The sequence below is a fragment of the Herpailurus yagouaroundi genome, unplaced genomic scaffold (assembly GCF_014898765.1).
Source record: "Herpailurus yagouaroundi ecotype Mexico unplaced genomic scaffold, PumYag 140, whole genome shotgun sequence".
NCBI lineage: Eukaryota > Metazoa > Chordata > Mammalia > Carnivora > Felidae > Herpailurus > Herpailurus yagouaroundi.
The window spans coordinates 25,958,515-25,975,782 of record NW_024412395.1 but is presented as its reverse complement, the minus strand read 5'-3'; the positions used below and the strand labels follow the sequence as shown (position 1 = coordinate 25,975,782).

At 34.3% G+C, this 17,268-nt stretch overlaps 1 long non-coding RNA gene across 3 annotated transcripts in view; it reads left to right on the top strand.

Annotated features, from left to right (window-relative positions):
• The first annotated feature begins 14,005 nt into the window (after positions 1–14,005).
• Positions 14,006–17,268, top strand: part of LOC121030510 (uncharacterized) — a 60,381-nt gene continuing 57,118 nt past the window's right edge. For all 3 annotated transcript variants that reach the window (XR_005790259.1, XR_005790258.1, XR_005790260.1), the window contains exon 1: positions 14,006–14,184. This is a non-coding gene — a long non-coding RNA (uncharacterized LOC121030510). The remainder of the gene's footprint in view (positions 14,185–17,268) is intronic.

Genomic DNA, 17,268 nt, shown 5'->3' with positions numbered 1-17,268 from the left:
ATTTTAAAAGTGGGGATGGGAACATATTTTTTAAAGATACAAAGGAAAGGGTGAATATGACCAAATCATCGTTGGTTTCCTGTCAAATATCTGCTCCCTCCATTTCTTTTTTCCAATTTGAAAATTAGTTCTAGTTTTATAGTACCTGGCTCTAATAAATACCTAATTCAAGTATTTATTTGATGACTATGCATTTTCGGTTAGGGATCATGTTTCAGCTAAATCCAAAGTTTTCAAACTTTAGCATGCCATATATTCATTCACCCGGGGAACCTGTTAAAATACAAATTGCTGGCTCCCACCCTCAAATTTTTCTAATTCAGTTGTTCTGAGATGGGACCCAAGAATTTGCATTTTTTTAAATTTTTTTATTTATATACGAAATTTATTGCCAAATTGGTTTCCATACAACACCCAGTGCTCATCCCAAAAGGTGCCCTCCTCAATACCCATCACCCACCCTCTCCTCCCTCCCACCCCCCATCAACCCTCAGTTTGCTCTCAGTTCTCAACAGTCTCTTATGCTTTGGCTCTCTCCCACTCTAACCTCTTTTTTTTTTTTTCCCCTTCCCCTCCCCCATGGGTTCCCGCTAAGTTTCTCAGGATCCACATAAGAGTGAAACCATATGGTATCTGTCTTTCTCTGTATGGCTTATTTCACTTAGCATCACACTCTCCAGTTCCATCCACGTTGCTACAAAAGGCCATATTTCATTTTTTCTCATTGCCACGTAGTACTCCATTGTGTATATGAACCACAATTTCTTTATCCATTCATCAGTTGATGGACATTTAGGCTCTTTCCATAATTTGGCTATTGTTGAGAGTTCTGCTATGAACATTGGGGTACAAGTGCCCCTATGCATCAGTACTCCTGTGTCCCTTGGATAAATTCCTAGCAGTGCTATTGCTGGGTCATAGGGTAGGTCTATTTTTAATTTTCTGAGGAACCTCCACACTGCTTTCCAGAGCGGCTGCACCAATTTGCATTCCCCAAGAATTTGCATTTTTAACTAGTTCCTAAATGGTGCTGATACTGCTGGTTCAGGGAATACAATTTGAAACCACTAGTCTAAGCCAATTATAAATAATTATTAGTGCTATAATAGTACTTGTACTAGTAGTAGTACTTTCCTGTCTCTCATTACACTTAACAATTAGATTTGTAGACAGTTGGGAACATGGCTGGTCTGAACAGGGGTAGAGACGAGCAGTTTGGTGGGCTTCCCCATCATACCCAGTGCTGTTCCTTTTGTTTGTTTGTTTCGTTCTGTATTTTCTGGTGGGGGACACTGGTGTTCAGTTTACCTCTCATCACAAGAAAGTTTTAAATTAGGTCATAAAATGACATTAATATAATTAACTCCAAGACCAAAACTATGTCCTTTATTCTAATTCTGTCTCCAATTGAGACAATGACACAACATTCATCTTATTTGAAGTTTCCTTGGGGGAAAGCTCACCTTTGTATATGGTACCTGCTCTCTGCATATAGATGCGGAGACATTTCTGCCTTTCCACAAAATTGAAACGGTTGTAGTTTGGCAACCATAGTTATCAGGATCACTTGACATAATCTCCTTTCTACCTAACATACTGAAAATCTCTTCATGTCCATTTTCCTGTTGGTTCTGTGTATGTGTACCCTGGGCTATACTCTCACTTGAGTCTCCTCACTGAGGCCTGCCTTTCTTTTTCGGTTTTATGATATTGATCCCCATGCATTTTTTTTTCATACATAATAACACCTAAAATAACTCCCCCCTTTTCTTATCATATGTTACTGGCAGTAGACTCAGGCATATCTCTGATATTGCTTACCTCACTTGGGGCTTGTCCTGTAAGATTATAACCTTTCTTTTAAGAAAATAAAACAAAACTTCTCTTTCCTGATATTCATAACATCGCCACATTGCTTCTGCTCGAGAGCTGTTCTGTGAAATATATTTTTAAAACCAATCCAGTTGCCATTTGCATTCCAGCAAACTTTTTTGATAGACACTGAGATTTCCAAACACAGGCTTATGTAATTGCTTTATTTACTTTTGAGTGTGCAATAATTTCATTCAGCTATTTCCTTCCTCAAAGAAAAACTCTCAGTCCTCTGAGAATACTCAGTATTCTTTGTATTCTCTGTATTTTTATTCTCAGTACCCTCAGAGTATTTTAAAATAAATGGTCTTTAAAATGGGATGCGTGAACCCCTGGAGCTACACAGAAATCTTCCCAGGGGCATGGTTTCTGCATCCTCAACCTTCATGTATTCTTTTCCTTAGTGAGTTCATAGCAGTACTCCCATTTCACAAAGAGGAGAGGATTTCTCATCCCACATTTTGTCCTTTATAGCCTGTTCTGGAGCAAAAGTGAGAGCTCCTAACCATATGACAATTAAAACAATGTATTTTGGAGAAAACTTTTAATGACAAATCAAAGGTCCAAAAATCTATATTAGTGTTTTAAAAATTCAATATCTTTTACATAATGCATTGCTTAGAAAAGGGGAGATATTAGAACTATCAGAAGTATTAGCAATATTAGAAATGGGGAGATTTGTAGAGATATTCCAAATTGAATGTTTAACACTGTGCGAATGGTAAAATTGATGGCAGTTTTCATTTAAGGACTTCATGATGTCTATGGTCCATATATATGTTACTTTTGCAAAAATCTGGTAAGATCAAAGACAACAATGGTCTTAAAAATTATGAATTTGAAAGTGATTTCATTGTCTTTAATTATAAAAGATTATTTTCAGTTATTTTAGTCCTTGGTCATAGGGCTGGCTATTTGCCAGAATCTTCTAAGAGAAGAAACAATAGAGCTTATGATATTGATTATTTTAAATAAAATCGGAGTATTTTTCAAGGACCATCAAATATTCCAAGTTATGTTTGAGAAAACTCACAGATCGTCATTTTGTATGATTCCACCAGATTCAGTGAATGTGTTATAATCAGATATTTTAAATCTATTTTATCAAATCATATCATGAAATGCTCATTCTATTACAATCATATTATTATTTTATCATATAAAACACTTAACATTTTCTACCTCATATTAACAAAAAGTAGAAGTACATGTTAGTCTTAAACTGTAAATCTTCTACAAAATTGTATAGATCTTTTTTATTAAGTACATATAAACAGGTTGTGATGTCTTAATGGGGTTATTTCTGTGTTGGTTCTTATTTTTTTAACATGGCTCTTACTTATTATAAAAGTTGAACCCAGAAGTCAACACAGTTATGCACTGACATTTTCACCCAATAAACACAGTGCCTGTTATATTCTTAATCTCAGAAGGTATGTATGTTTATCCATATATTACTTGTAGTATTAAAAGTTAAATTACAGGAAGCAGAATGTTGACTTATTAATTTTTTAACTTATTTTGAAGACATCTAAATAAGTTATTTAGACACCTTTTAGTTTAATCTTGATTTAGCCAATTTTAGCAATGTATGTCTCAAATTGGATTCCATATTTTATATATCAATTTTTCTTATATTTCCCTAAATCATACTAACACATTTACTTAAACTATAAAATGGAAGATACTGTGATGTTATAAAATTTTAGGTTATTCCAAAGCAAATCCACTTTAGAGGACACATTTGTTTGATTGATATTTTGATAAAGTATGTATGAATTAGGCTTTCACTTCCCTCCTTCCCTCCCACTTTTCCTTTCTCTCCTTCCTTCCTTCCTTCCTTCCTTCCTTCCTTCCTTCCTTCCTTCCTTCTTGGCTTCTTTACATTGTTCCTTTCATGTGTTTCACTAGTATTTCTTTCCCTGTAATTTAAAGTTGCTATGCCACGCCTTCACATTTAGACAGATTATCATTAGCTGATCTGGCTGTGTAGTTCAATGACCTTACCTATATTACTAAAAACATAATCTCTAAACTAAAATCTTAATAGACATCAGGGGTGCTTGGGTGGCTCAGTTGGTTAAGCATCAAACTCTAGCTTAGGTCATGGTCTTGTGGTTTGTGAATTAGAGCTCCGCATCTGGCTCTCTACATTGACAGCACAGAGCCTGCTTCAGGTCCTGTCTCCCTCTCTCTCTGCCCCTCCTCTGCTCTCTCTCTCTCTCAAAAGTAAACAAACATGAAAAAAATAAAATCTTAATAGACATCATAGTTATATGAATTACAGTATTATCTTTAAGCCAATCAAGCTATTTTAAAGTTAGTATACATACATACATATATATTCTCCAGATTTAATACTATATTATTGAGTTGAAAACAGTTTTTCTACCACTTTGAAACATTTCTTGGATTTCTGTCATCATCATTAGGTGGTTGTGGTTGACCGTACAATGACCTTTTAGATGTCACTGCTTTGGGACCATGCAATTTCACTGGAACAGCATCTTTGAATACCAGACCTTAAAAGTCAATACTGTTCTTCCTGTGACCTACTTTCCAGATAGCAATGTGGCACATGGGAAACATACATTGATAAATGAGGATCTTTGTTGAACATTAGAACAAAAAGAACTAAATTGGGTCTCCAGATATTAATTATTCTCAGAGACACAGTCCATCTTAGTGATCTTCAAATTGAGAGACAATTTTACACTTTAAGATGATTGAGAATAGAAACATTTCAGACCTGGAGCGCAGTAAGCAATATTACAAATGGGTTGAGAAGAAGGAAAAAAAAACCACTTATGAACACATTTATAAATTAAGTTGAGAATGGTAATATTCTCTGCCCTGAGACATTTTGGCTAAGCAAAATGAAAAGAAAGGATAATTTTACCCTCTTCTGCTCAGTCTAAGACTACCCTAGGGACAACTTGCTTTGTAAAACAGATCAAAGCACTTTTACAAACAGATGTAGCTTGATCAAAGTCAACATAAATGATTTGGATTAATGTTCACCATAGGTAAAATAACAAGAAAATGTGTCCTTTGCCTTTTTACTTTTTCATACTGTTAGCTTATTTTAATCTTATGTGTAAAAGTATATATAATCAATTTATCTTGCCAAATGGATAATATTTATGTTGATTATTGTAGGCTCATGCTTGTTAGGAGATCAGATTAAATAATGTATATAAAAAGGGTTTTGGAAAATATAAAGCATTATACAAATGGATGTGATTATTATGATTATAATCATTGTAAATAGAGTAACTGCTGTGAACATCTTTTTTTTTTATTTAAAAAAAATTTTTTTTTCAACGTTTATTTATTTTTGGGACAGAGAGAACAGAGCATGAACGGGGGAGGGGCAGAGAGAGAGAGAGACACAGAATCGGAAACAGGCTCCAGGCTCTGAGCCATCAGCCCAGAGCCTGACGTGGGGCTGGAACTCACGGACCGCGAGATTGTGACCTGGCTGAAGTCGGACGCTCAACCGACTGCGCCACCCAGGCGCCCCGCTGCTGTGAACATCTTAAAATATGCTTCCAACTAGGATAATCTGTCAGTCTGTCAGTCAATTGCATTTATTTTATGAATACACATACTGAATTCTGTATTATGCCAACTGGTGAGATAGAAATGAAGGAGATCTTGTAATAGGTGACTTCTGAAGGCTTAACAATGTAAAGAGAGCACATGATAATCTTAAATGAATATGTGCAAGATAACATATGTACACTACATATCAAATGCCAAGCATATAAATCATGTCAAGCTCAATACAGCATATCTACTTTTGAATAGCAGTAAGAAAAACAAATCCAATCAAATAACTGCAATATAATGGGCCAAGGGGAATAATACAGGTTTGCACAAGGCATGTGTAGCACATAGATTAGACCATTTGGCACAGTGGTGGCAATTTAGCATATCATAATCCCAAACATGATTGAAAGATGTGTTTTATTTGGTCAGTACATTGCCCCATTTTCCTCCCTCCTTTCTTCACTCTTTCCCTCCCTCCTTCTTCTCTCCCTCCATCCTTTCCTTCCTTCCGACAGAGGATGTGTAAACCCTTTATACAGAAAATTATAAATCTGTATTGAGGATTACAAGGGTCTTCAGTAAATAAAATATATGCTGTTGTCTCTGAGATTTTACTTTACCTTACTTAAAACCAGCCAAATTACTTTGATACTATTTTATAGATTGTGGCAGAAGGCACAAGACTCTTGAGTTACAGACAAACTATTACAGCTAAGGAGGCAGCATGAATATTGCCATATTTGCTTTGGTCCCTTTGTCCTCATCATCCAAGACCACAGAGTGGCATGGCAGGTAGATGCCTATACACAGAGGAAGCTGAATGATAGGAGAAGAAAACTGAATTTAAGGATCCATTGCTTTCATCTCAAGCAGTAAGCAAGACACTTTTTGTTTTTCAGGTTCTCAAAGCTGCCGGTTACATAAATAACACTGAGAAGTGACCTGTTTCAGTCACTGGAGAGCAGTCAGCGCCCTGCATTCTTTTCGTACCCAAAAGATGCATAGTGGGGACACAAGAGGCCCAAGGAGGACTGTCCTCCCAACATGTATCATGTCTAAAAATGGCATATATAAATATGTGTATAATAATGGAACATGTGTATCATATAAATATGTTAATTTTCTCTCAATTAATTTATGAATTTATTGCCAGTCCAGCCAAAATCCCAACAAATTTATTTGAGGATATGGAATAATATACATGGTTGGAGGGAGTGCATATTAATAAAATTATTATGGATTTTTATTTGACATTATCTAGCATAACTGATGATGGCCATCTTGTATAACCCAGAATTTCTGTTTGTAATGTGCCTACCTTTTTTAAACTCTGCCACATGTACATTATAAGGATGTTTGTGGTGTTCCTTATGATATTGTTTGTTTTGGAAAAAACTGAAAAAAGTCTAAAATATTTTATCAATATGGGAATGGAAAATAAATTATTAAATAGTTATTGAAATAAATTAGCTAGATCCAACAGGTTAACTGGGATAATACTAAAAAAACTAATGTGCTATAAAATAAATTACCAAAGGATACATGCCATTTATGCAAATTAAAATGCAGAACAATATTATTTATTATTTATAAACACAAAATGCTAGAAATTTGACAACATGCAAAGAAAAAATACCACAGATTGAAATAGTTATTACCTTTGGATTAAGAGGATAAAGAGAAAATAGAAGAGTGAGGAGCTTTAATTGCTTATGAAATATTTTGTTTCTTTAAAATGAAGACTTGAAAAATTGCTAACACTGATATATAAATTCAGTAAAGTTGCAGGATACAAAATCAACATAGAAAAATCTGTTGCATGTCTATACACCAATAATGAAGCAGAAAGAGAAATCAAGGAATTGATCCCATTTACAATTGCTTCAAAAACCGTAAGATACCAAGGAATAAACTTAACCAAAGAGGTAAAAGATCTGTACTCTGAAAACTGTAGAATACTTATGAAAGAAATTGAAAAGGACGCAAAGAAACGGAAAAACATTCCGTGCTCATGGATTGGAAGAACAAATATTGTTAAAATGTCTATACTACTCAAAACAATCTATGCATTTATTGCAATTCTTATCAAAATTCCACCTGCATTTTTCACAGAGCTAGAACAAACAGTCCTAAAATGTGTATGGAACCTTAGAAGACCCCAGATAGCCGAAGCAATCTTGGAAAAGCAAAGCAAGCCTGGAGGCATCACAATTCCAGGCTTCAAGCTATATTACAAAGGTGGAGCCATCAAGACAGTATGTTACTGGCACAAACACAGACACATATATCAATGAACAGAATAGAAAGCCCAGAAATGGACCCACAATTATTTGGTCAACTAATCTTCGACAAAGCAGGAAAGAATATCCAATGGGAAAAAGACAGTGTCTTCCACAAATGGTGTTGGGAAAACTGGACAGTGAAATGCGGAAGAATGAAACTGGACCACTTTCTTATAACATATATAAAAATATTTCAAAATGGATGAAAGACCTAAATGTGAGACAGGAAACCATCAAACAGATGGAACACAGGCAGCGACCTCTTTGACTTTGGTTGTAGCAACTTCTTATTAGACACGTTGCCAGAGGCAAGGGAAAGAAAAGCAAACTTGAACTACTGGGACTTCATCAAGATAAAAAGATTCTGCACAGAGAAGGAAACATTCAACAGAACTAAAATGGGAGAAGATAGTTGGAAAGGGTTGGTATCCAAAATCTATAAAGAGAGTATACAGCTCAACACCCAAAAAACAAATATTCCAGTTAAGAAATTGGCAAAAGACGTGAATAGACACTTTTTCAAGGAAGACATCCTGATGGCTAACAGACACATAAAAAGATGTACAAAATCACTCATCATCAGGGAAATACAAATCAAAACTACAATGAAATACCCCCTCACACCTGTCAGAATGGCAAAAATTAACAACCAGAAAACAACGGATGTTGGCAAGGATGTGGAGAAAGAGGAACACTCTTACACTTTTGGTAGGAATATGAACTGATACAGCCACTCTGGAAGACAGTATGGAGGTTCCTCAAAAAAGTTAAAAATAGAACTACCTTGTGACACAGCAATTGTACTACTAGGTGTTTATCCAAAGGATATGAAAATACTCATTTGAGGGGGAACATGCACCACAATGTTTATAGCAGCATTATCCACAGTAGCAAAATTATGGGAAGAACCTAAATGTCCATCGAATAATGAATGGGTAAAGAAGATACGATATAACTCTATCTATCTCTATCTCTATCTCTATCTCTATCTCTATCTCTATCTCTATCTCTATCTCTATCTATCTCTATCATTTCTCTCTATATCATCTATATCACCTATATCTATCTATATGTAATGCAATATTACTACTCAATCATCAAACAGAATGAAATCTTGCTATTTGCAATGACATGGATGGAGCTAAAATTCATTATGCGAAACAAAAAATAGGTCAGAAAAGGCAAATACCATATGATTTCACTCCCATGTGAAATTTAAGAAAGAAAACAAATGAACATAGGGGAAAGAAAAAAGGAGAGAGGGAAACAAACCATAGGAGACTCTTAAATATAGAGAACAAACAGGGTTGCTGGAGGGCAGGTGGGGGGGGGGGATGGGCTAGCTGGGCGATGGGCATTAAGGAGGGCATTTGTGATGAGCACTGGATGTTATATGTAAGTGATGAATCACTAAATTCTATTCCTAAAACTAATATCGCACTATATGTTAACTAACCTAAATTTAAATAAAAACTAACTAAATAAATAAATAGAAAGACTTAAAGCAGCTATGGCAAAATTATAACAGTTGTGAAATTTGGATGATGGGACCATGGATGTGTCACAATATTATTTGTTTCTGTCTGTATGTTTAAAACATTTTAATAGTAATAATAACTTTAATAATACAAAAATATAAACACTTTGTCTAGCTGTCTGTCTGAATTAATGAATATATGCAAAGTATTAAGAATTTCCCTCAGTAGCTATACTGACTAGACATTAGTATGATTAGTTTTTAGCATGAGCTATGTTCTTGTGTTCAGGTTTACAATTTAATCATAATTACTGCAAAAACAGAAGAACATATAATAGTTGAAAGATAATATTTTCCTGGAAGTTAAAGAATGAGGATAAGCTGGACAAGTTCTTCTGGGCAGGTTATTTGAAATAGTGATTAAGTATTTTGACCCAAAACAATGACAGTGTTATTTTTTAAAGCTCTGCACTGAGGAGGAAAATAATTTCTGGGAGTTGTTAAAATTGTAATTTTATGTTTTAACATTAGGTTGTATTGGAGGTGTGCATGCTTTTATCATTTCTGAGTCACTATACCTTATTTGATGCTACTTATTCATGGGTGTTTAATTTTACTTTATGTTTAAGATTCAAAAAGTAATATATGCTTATTGTATAATAAATTCAAATTCCAAAGTAAACCAAGAAACAACAACCATATTCCGTAACACAAAAACACCAACTGTTATTAACATCTGACTTCTTTTAATACTTTTATATGCATACCTTTATTTTTAACTTAATTGCAATCATAACATATGTAAACCATTATTCACAGCTTCTGAAGTTTGAGATTTATTTCCAGCAGATAAAATCTAGCAATTAAATTTAGTTTTAGAAGTGTTTTTGAGATTTGCATCAAGGTGGTGAAAACTACAGAGAAGTTAGAATTGGAAAGCTATATAATTATTTACAAAGACTTAAATATTCAGAAAGAAATATTTTTCACACTAAGAAAGTACTGCAGCTGGAGCCTTTCTCTGACTTAAAGGCTACATTCAGAGCAGGGCTGACCTAGGAAAAGTAAGTGTTTACCTCGGCCCTTTCTGTCTTTTGGAAGGGTTGCTTAGGAATGAGTGGATGAAACAGTAGAAGAAAATATCAAACAAATTAAGTGTGAAGTCTCATTTCAGATTTGAGTTAGAGAAAACTTTTGTATCTCTGAGAAACCAGAACATGTTCCCTAGCAAATACTATAGAAGTTGATCAAGTGATTGTAGAAGCTGTCACAAAGACCATGAAATTGCGTACTCTTGTGAGGAAATGAAGAACACTATGACAAACACATCTATATCCCAAGGATTCCTAGTCTTGGTTTGATATATGTTGCCTCTAAGTTTGATCTAGTTGTAGCTTTAGTTTCTGCATATATTCATTTTGTAATAAAACTCAGAATTTTGTGGAACAAATCTTAGTGAAGCAACCAATGCAATAAGCTTCAATATATTGATAAAAACAACTTAGTGCTCAATTGCCAACTCAAATCTCTGTGAGACATTTTCAGCTGCTCTGACATTAAATGACTAATTGTATTGCTGGAAATTTGGGAAAAAAATACATTGAGTTTATAGGAATTCAGACTGCATGGCAGGTAAATCAGTCCACATGCATCTGTTCCTGAGCTGATGTCGGACACTTCACTGAGTGGTCCACCCAGGCATCCCTAAAAGATCATTTTAAATCTTAATTAATTTTGTAACATTCCTGCTAGGACATTTAAAACATCTAAGTTTAAACTTATCAGTAGCCATTAAGAGATGCTTACAACAAATTTTAACAATTTGCCTTTATACATTTTGTGATTTTTATTTCAAATTACCTTCAAAGTTTAGAGCATATTCTACTCAATATCCATGTTGAGAGCTTCCACCTGAGACTGAAGAAAAGAATTATTTTCTATTTAGTTTTTGCATTGAGGTATAATTGACATTTTAATATGTAAATATGGGGGCACCTGGGTGTCTCAGTCAGTGAATTGTCTGACTTTGGCTAAGGTCATGATCTTGTGGTTCATGAGTTTGAGCCCCGCATCGGGCTCTGTGCTGACAGCTCAGAGCCTGGACCCTGCTTCAGATTCTGTGTCTCCCTTTCTACCCCTCCCTGCTCATGCTCTCTCTCTCTCTATTTCTCAAAAATAAATAAACTTAAAAAAATTTTTTTTAAATAAAATATAAATATGGATGCCAAATTGTCATGTTATATCTGATAATGCCTAACTTGTAGGAAAGAGCATAGTGTGTGTGCCAATTCAATCTTCTCAAAAAATTCCGGAAATATACAGACTCTCCAGCCAGATACAGATGTTCTGCACCCAGGCAGGACTTACCCTGTACAGTTAGCCCTCCTAAACACCCCTCCTCAAAGGCCAGAGCAGAGGAGAAACAGGGAGAACTCACTCTGTGCCAGCAACAGCTGAGAAGCAGGTAGCACTGGTACAGCTGTATCTACATAGTCCTCCTAAACTTAACTGATAGTTTATTTCTGGAGAGGAGTGGACATATAAGCACAAAGAGACTGGGAGTTGTGTCCATTCAGCAGTCTTAGCAAGAAGAAAATTCTTGGAGTGAAGAAGTGTATTCCTACTATCAACACGTAAAATGGGAAAAATAACTTTTTCCTTAAAATTAATAATTATTTATATATCTTTACAGATCTCATAACATTTCTCTTAACTGTACTATTATATAATCCTCACAATTTTTGATTTCAGTAGTTATTTTATTTTCATCTAGAAGATAAGAAATAGAGTCTCTGAGAATTTAAATCTCTTACCCAATATTACTTAGCCAGAAAGTGGAAGATATTTTTCCACACTGTGCTGCTCTGTCTATTGTATCTTCATTGAAATTAAACATAATCTCTCAAAAACTCTACAACCAATTGAGTCCAAATTTATGAATGAAATGTATCAGGATCGTGATTACAATTATTAGCAACAAAATGAATAAAAACAGATAATTTTTCTCCTTTGGTTCTAAGTTATAGTTGTGAAGAAAAGTTCCAAAACCTTTTTGAACATTCGTTCTATTTCTAGAATTGGCGCAAAATTTACTGAAAAAATTACTTTTAAAATGGTATTACTTACGGGTGCCTGGGTGGCTCAGTTGGTTGAGTGTCCAACTTTGGCTCAGGTCATGATCTCACGGTTCACACTTTTGAGCCCCACATCCATTTTTGTGCTGACAGTACGGAGCCTTCTTGGATTCTCTGTTTCCCTCTCTCTCTGCTTCTCACCCACTCGTACTCTTTCTTTCTCTCAAAACTAAATAAACATTGAAAATTTTTAGATTATAAAAATAAAATGGTATTATTCATGTTAATACAAGAATCTAGCTTTTCTTAAAAATTAAAAATCTTAACATTTTCTGTAATTACTTATAGTCAAACTTCATATTTTTATTACATTGTTCTGCATATGGATCATCATCATGGCTATGACTTCATAGATGAAACTGAATACTTGCAGAGCAAAGCAAAATATTTTACAATACATTTATTTTTATTTAAAGATGATAATGTAGATAATTTGAGGTTAAAGAAATCTGCAGCTTCTCTCTTGGTCTATTGATGTTTTGGAAAGCTGTTACACAATTACCTTATAATCTTTGAAGTTAAATTCAAAATTTTCCATTCTGTTTTTCCCCCAAAAGTTTAGTTAAAGAAGCTATATTTAAAATACATACTTTTTTTTTATTGTTTTTCAGTTTGTTATGCTATTTTGCTTCTGCTGTTGCTGAACCAAGTAATTTCAACAGCAGTGTTATTTTACTTTGGCCTTATAAGTTAAAAAATGCTGCATATTATTTGCAGTCTATAGGGAATTAGGCTGTAGTTTTTATTCAGGCAAATCAGGAAAATTCTTTATAGATTTCAATTTTTGCATGATTAAGAACTAAAGAACCATTCCTATTAATATCACTATACAATTAGGTCACAGATCAGTAGGATTTTTAGGCTTTTTATATGAATATAAAAATTTAAATTTCGAAAACCTTCATTATAGTAGGAAACTTATTCGGCACTTATTTTTTTCATACCATTATTGATGTACATTTTAATGATGGAAGATTCCTAATGCATTTGTTGATAAATAGGAGACTAGCTTTTCTCTATAGGATTACTGAGTTTTATCTTTTCTTCATTAAATTGTCAAGGCTTCTCTCCTCAATCACAAGTACATCCTGTATAATAATGTACAACAATGATTGGTGATAGAAAAGTGCTTGGGGAACATTTCAATTTTTGAACTTCCTGGTTTTTGGTTTTAGTTAATTATTCTACGATTGATGTGCAAGCAGGGATGTCATTGATCTCCATCTCCCAGATGCCTCATCTGCTGTCTGATATTAGGCTAGGCATCAGGGTGCTATGTTAACTCTCTCAGGCCAAAGGAACACTACTGAGTGAATTATAATGGGGCCATTATTATATTTGGGTTTTCTTTATTCAGGTCATTTATGGCAAGCTTCAGAGATGATGCCATGACCCTGTAGTATTGGCCAATTATTCTGTCAAGGTATGCCCTAGCTGGACTAGTGATATCACAGAGTTACAAAGCAGAATGAAAGATTCTACTTAAACAGCTTCATTTTAGGGAGGCATAAATTGTAGTCCAGAAGGATTAAAGACTTTGTGACATCATAAAGGTAATGACATATCTGGAGACAAAGAGAAATGTGACCTGACCTTTAACACATTGCTTTTGGAAAATCCAAGGTTCTTCCACTTATTGACTGTATGATATCTGGCAAGTTATATAGCCTATCAGGCTTCAAGTTCATTACTTACTCTTTATTGATAATGTCTACTTCATAGGTTTGTGTGGGGGGAAAAAGGCAGATATACAGTAATCATTAAATTTCCTTCTTTTATTTTTATTGTTTCAGAGAAATCCACCATTAGCTCTTGAAAATTTTTCTTTAACCATGGTCTCTTGGAAATATTACCTTTATGATTGTAGGTAAGCAGATTTTGTTAAAATTATTCTTTTTAATCAAAGAGTTAAAATACTTCAAAACATTTCATTGTTGTCAGTGGTTGAGTGGTGAGAGGGGCAGAAAGGATTTGAGGAAGCTTGCATTTCAACTCACTGTATTAGAAATAAACTGCAGCTAGAAATATCTCAGCTTGTGTATTTCTTTGAGTGAAAGATTTTTTGTAAAATTTTCCTTTTCTCCATTGTATTTCCATGAACAGGAATGAAAGCGAGTGCTGATTCACTTGTCCTCTATATAGCTCCCTTTGCCTCTTCTCTATTTAATCTTGCAAGCATAGGATCCTGGGATCCTCTTATGATTTTTTTCTCCTACCGAGTAAAAACTTAGTCCTATATATGATACTGGTGAGATAGTTCAAAAATGTCAAAATTCACTCATTTGATTGTTGACTTGAATTGCTGTTCAAGAAATACAATATAATTGTTGAAACCATGTATTTGAAATGGAACTTTAAATCTTCTGATTATTTTTAAATAATTATTTAAAAAATTATTTAAAAATTAAAAAAAATTATTATTTAAAAAAATTATTTTAAAATTTTATGTATCAAACCATCCTCATTACTGTTGTTGCCTAATTCTAGAGAAGAAATTTTAGAGGTGATATTTATTTATAAAACCTCAGGAAAAAAATGGTTAATGTCACTCTAGACCTGTGGGTTTTCGAGACAAGTATTTCGGTTGAAGCAGGATAGCATTAGGAAGAGCACTACCTTAGATGAATGTGCCAGCAGAACTCTTCCAAAAAGAAACAAAAGAGTGATAACACGTTTTAAAAATGTAAGTTAAACCTTTTCCAAAAAATTAATATTTGACATAAAAGAGGTTGTTATAATGGCTAGAATGGAATACACACTGTTATGCTTTACAAAATAATTATAGACAAATTTTATTTGGATTAGAAATTCATTAATGATAGGTGTGTTTTGAAATATTAGTAATAAAACCATGTTAGGATAGCATTAAAAACATTAATTTGTGATCCCCAATGGATTATTTACATAAAGCATCATAACTGCTTAATGACAACTCTTATATTTATAACTTTTATGGGTTATATAGTAATTGATGGATAGCCAAATATTATCATACCATCTTCAAACCATCCTTCTGAAATAAGATATTATACTTATTCTTATTTTATAGATGAGGTAACTGAGGTTCAGAAAGATTACACTTCCCAAAGTTACCCAGGCCAGAATTTGAACCCAGCTCTTCTAGTTCCAAGTCTTTTGATTTCATATCACACTCTAATACCATAAATAATAAACACTGTGATAATGTGAAGAGAAAAGTGAAATGAGAGTTTAAAATCTGGAGTTTGCTCCTAACTGCATCATTAACTCACTGTTGAACTAGCATGAGAACTTTTGAGTCTACACAGAGAAAACTGAAGCCTAAAGATTTTAATTTGCCCAGTCCAGTGTTTGGGGTTGAATAGACAGTTCTCACCTGGTGATAGTAGGAAGGAATAGTAACTACAAATTAAGGAAAATAAAATGATTATTTGAACCAAATGAGTTATATTAGGAAAAATTTTAAAGAAATATAGCTGAGCAATAAAAAAAAAGTGAAACATTGGAGACAAAAAAATGACATTCTTTATAATATGCAGATGACCAAAGCAATTATCTTCCTGGTCTTTTCTTTCATCATATTTTCTCCAGAAAATGGATTAATCACCCTTTTTGACTCACATTTCTTTAATTTTTTTTAATGTTTATTTATTTATTTTGAGAGAGAGAGAGAGAGAGAGAGAGACAGAGAGTGAGCAGGGGAGGGGCAGAGAGAGAGAGGGAGACAGAGAATGGGAAGCTGGTTCCAGTCTCTGAGCTGTCAGCACAGACGTGGGGCTCGAATGCATGAACCGCAAGATCATGACCTAAGCTGAAGTCAGATGCTTAACTGACTGAGCCACCCAGGCACCCTTCTATCCATTCATCTATTGATGGACACTTGGCAGGCTCCACACTGTCAGCATGGAGCCAGATGTGGGGCTCTAACTCATGAATTGTGAGATCATGACCTGAACTGAAATCAAGAGTAGGACATGCAACTGACTGAGCCACCCAGATGCCCCACAAATACTTTGTGCTTTTTAGGCAATTTCATCAGAATTCCACTGTTACCCATTTTGAGATTTGGTACATAATAAGTTCTAGAAAGTAAAGCCTCTCCAATTTTTGACCAAGAGTTTCATCAGCTTTTCCTGGCTAAATACAGTGTTTAATTGAGATAGCCTATGTAAGTCTGAAAGCTATTAGCTAAAAGACAAAAAGACTACACTGGAAAGGAAGAACAATCGACTGTATTGTGAAGCCCAGCTAAAATGAAGTTGACACCGGGTTTGCAATTTTCTCTCTAGTCAAATCTAATCAAAGAAAATTCTGAACCTTACCTAAAATAAAATTACTTACAATCAAAGGAAATGTAAGTGAATTTGCCCAACTTGATAATCAGTTTTCTGAATGAGAATCGAATATATGAAAGATTCACCAAATTAGAAAGCGGCACAGTAGAGATGTTAGCAGTATTTCAAAGTGAGGAGTGAATAACAGTCCTGTAATCCCAACAGGAGAACAATACACAATGGCCAGTGGAAGAGCTTCTTGTTCTAAACTATATTCCACCCCAAAAGATAAATCATATTCTGTCTCCACATCTTTAAAAAATATGTTCTAAAGTTCTTCCTCTCCTATTCATCTCTCCAACTGAATTTTGTGTCACCAACTAAAATCCTACACATTCATTAAGAATCCTCTCAAAAGCTACATATGCCATGATTGAAGCATTTCCCCCCACCCAGTGGATTCAAAACAATTCCCTCTGTGGTTCCACAGCTGTTTCTTTATTATACAAAATTAAATCACTTTGATAGTCAACAACAAATTACAATTTGTGGTATATATGTTATCGGTATAGGTATCGGTATCTATCCCCTTTTAATGTGCTTGAAAGCAAAGAACTTACTTGGTTAATCTTTCAAGTTCCCACATTATCCCACCTATTCTAAGCAATGCTATGTTTTCAATAAATGTTTGTTCTGTT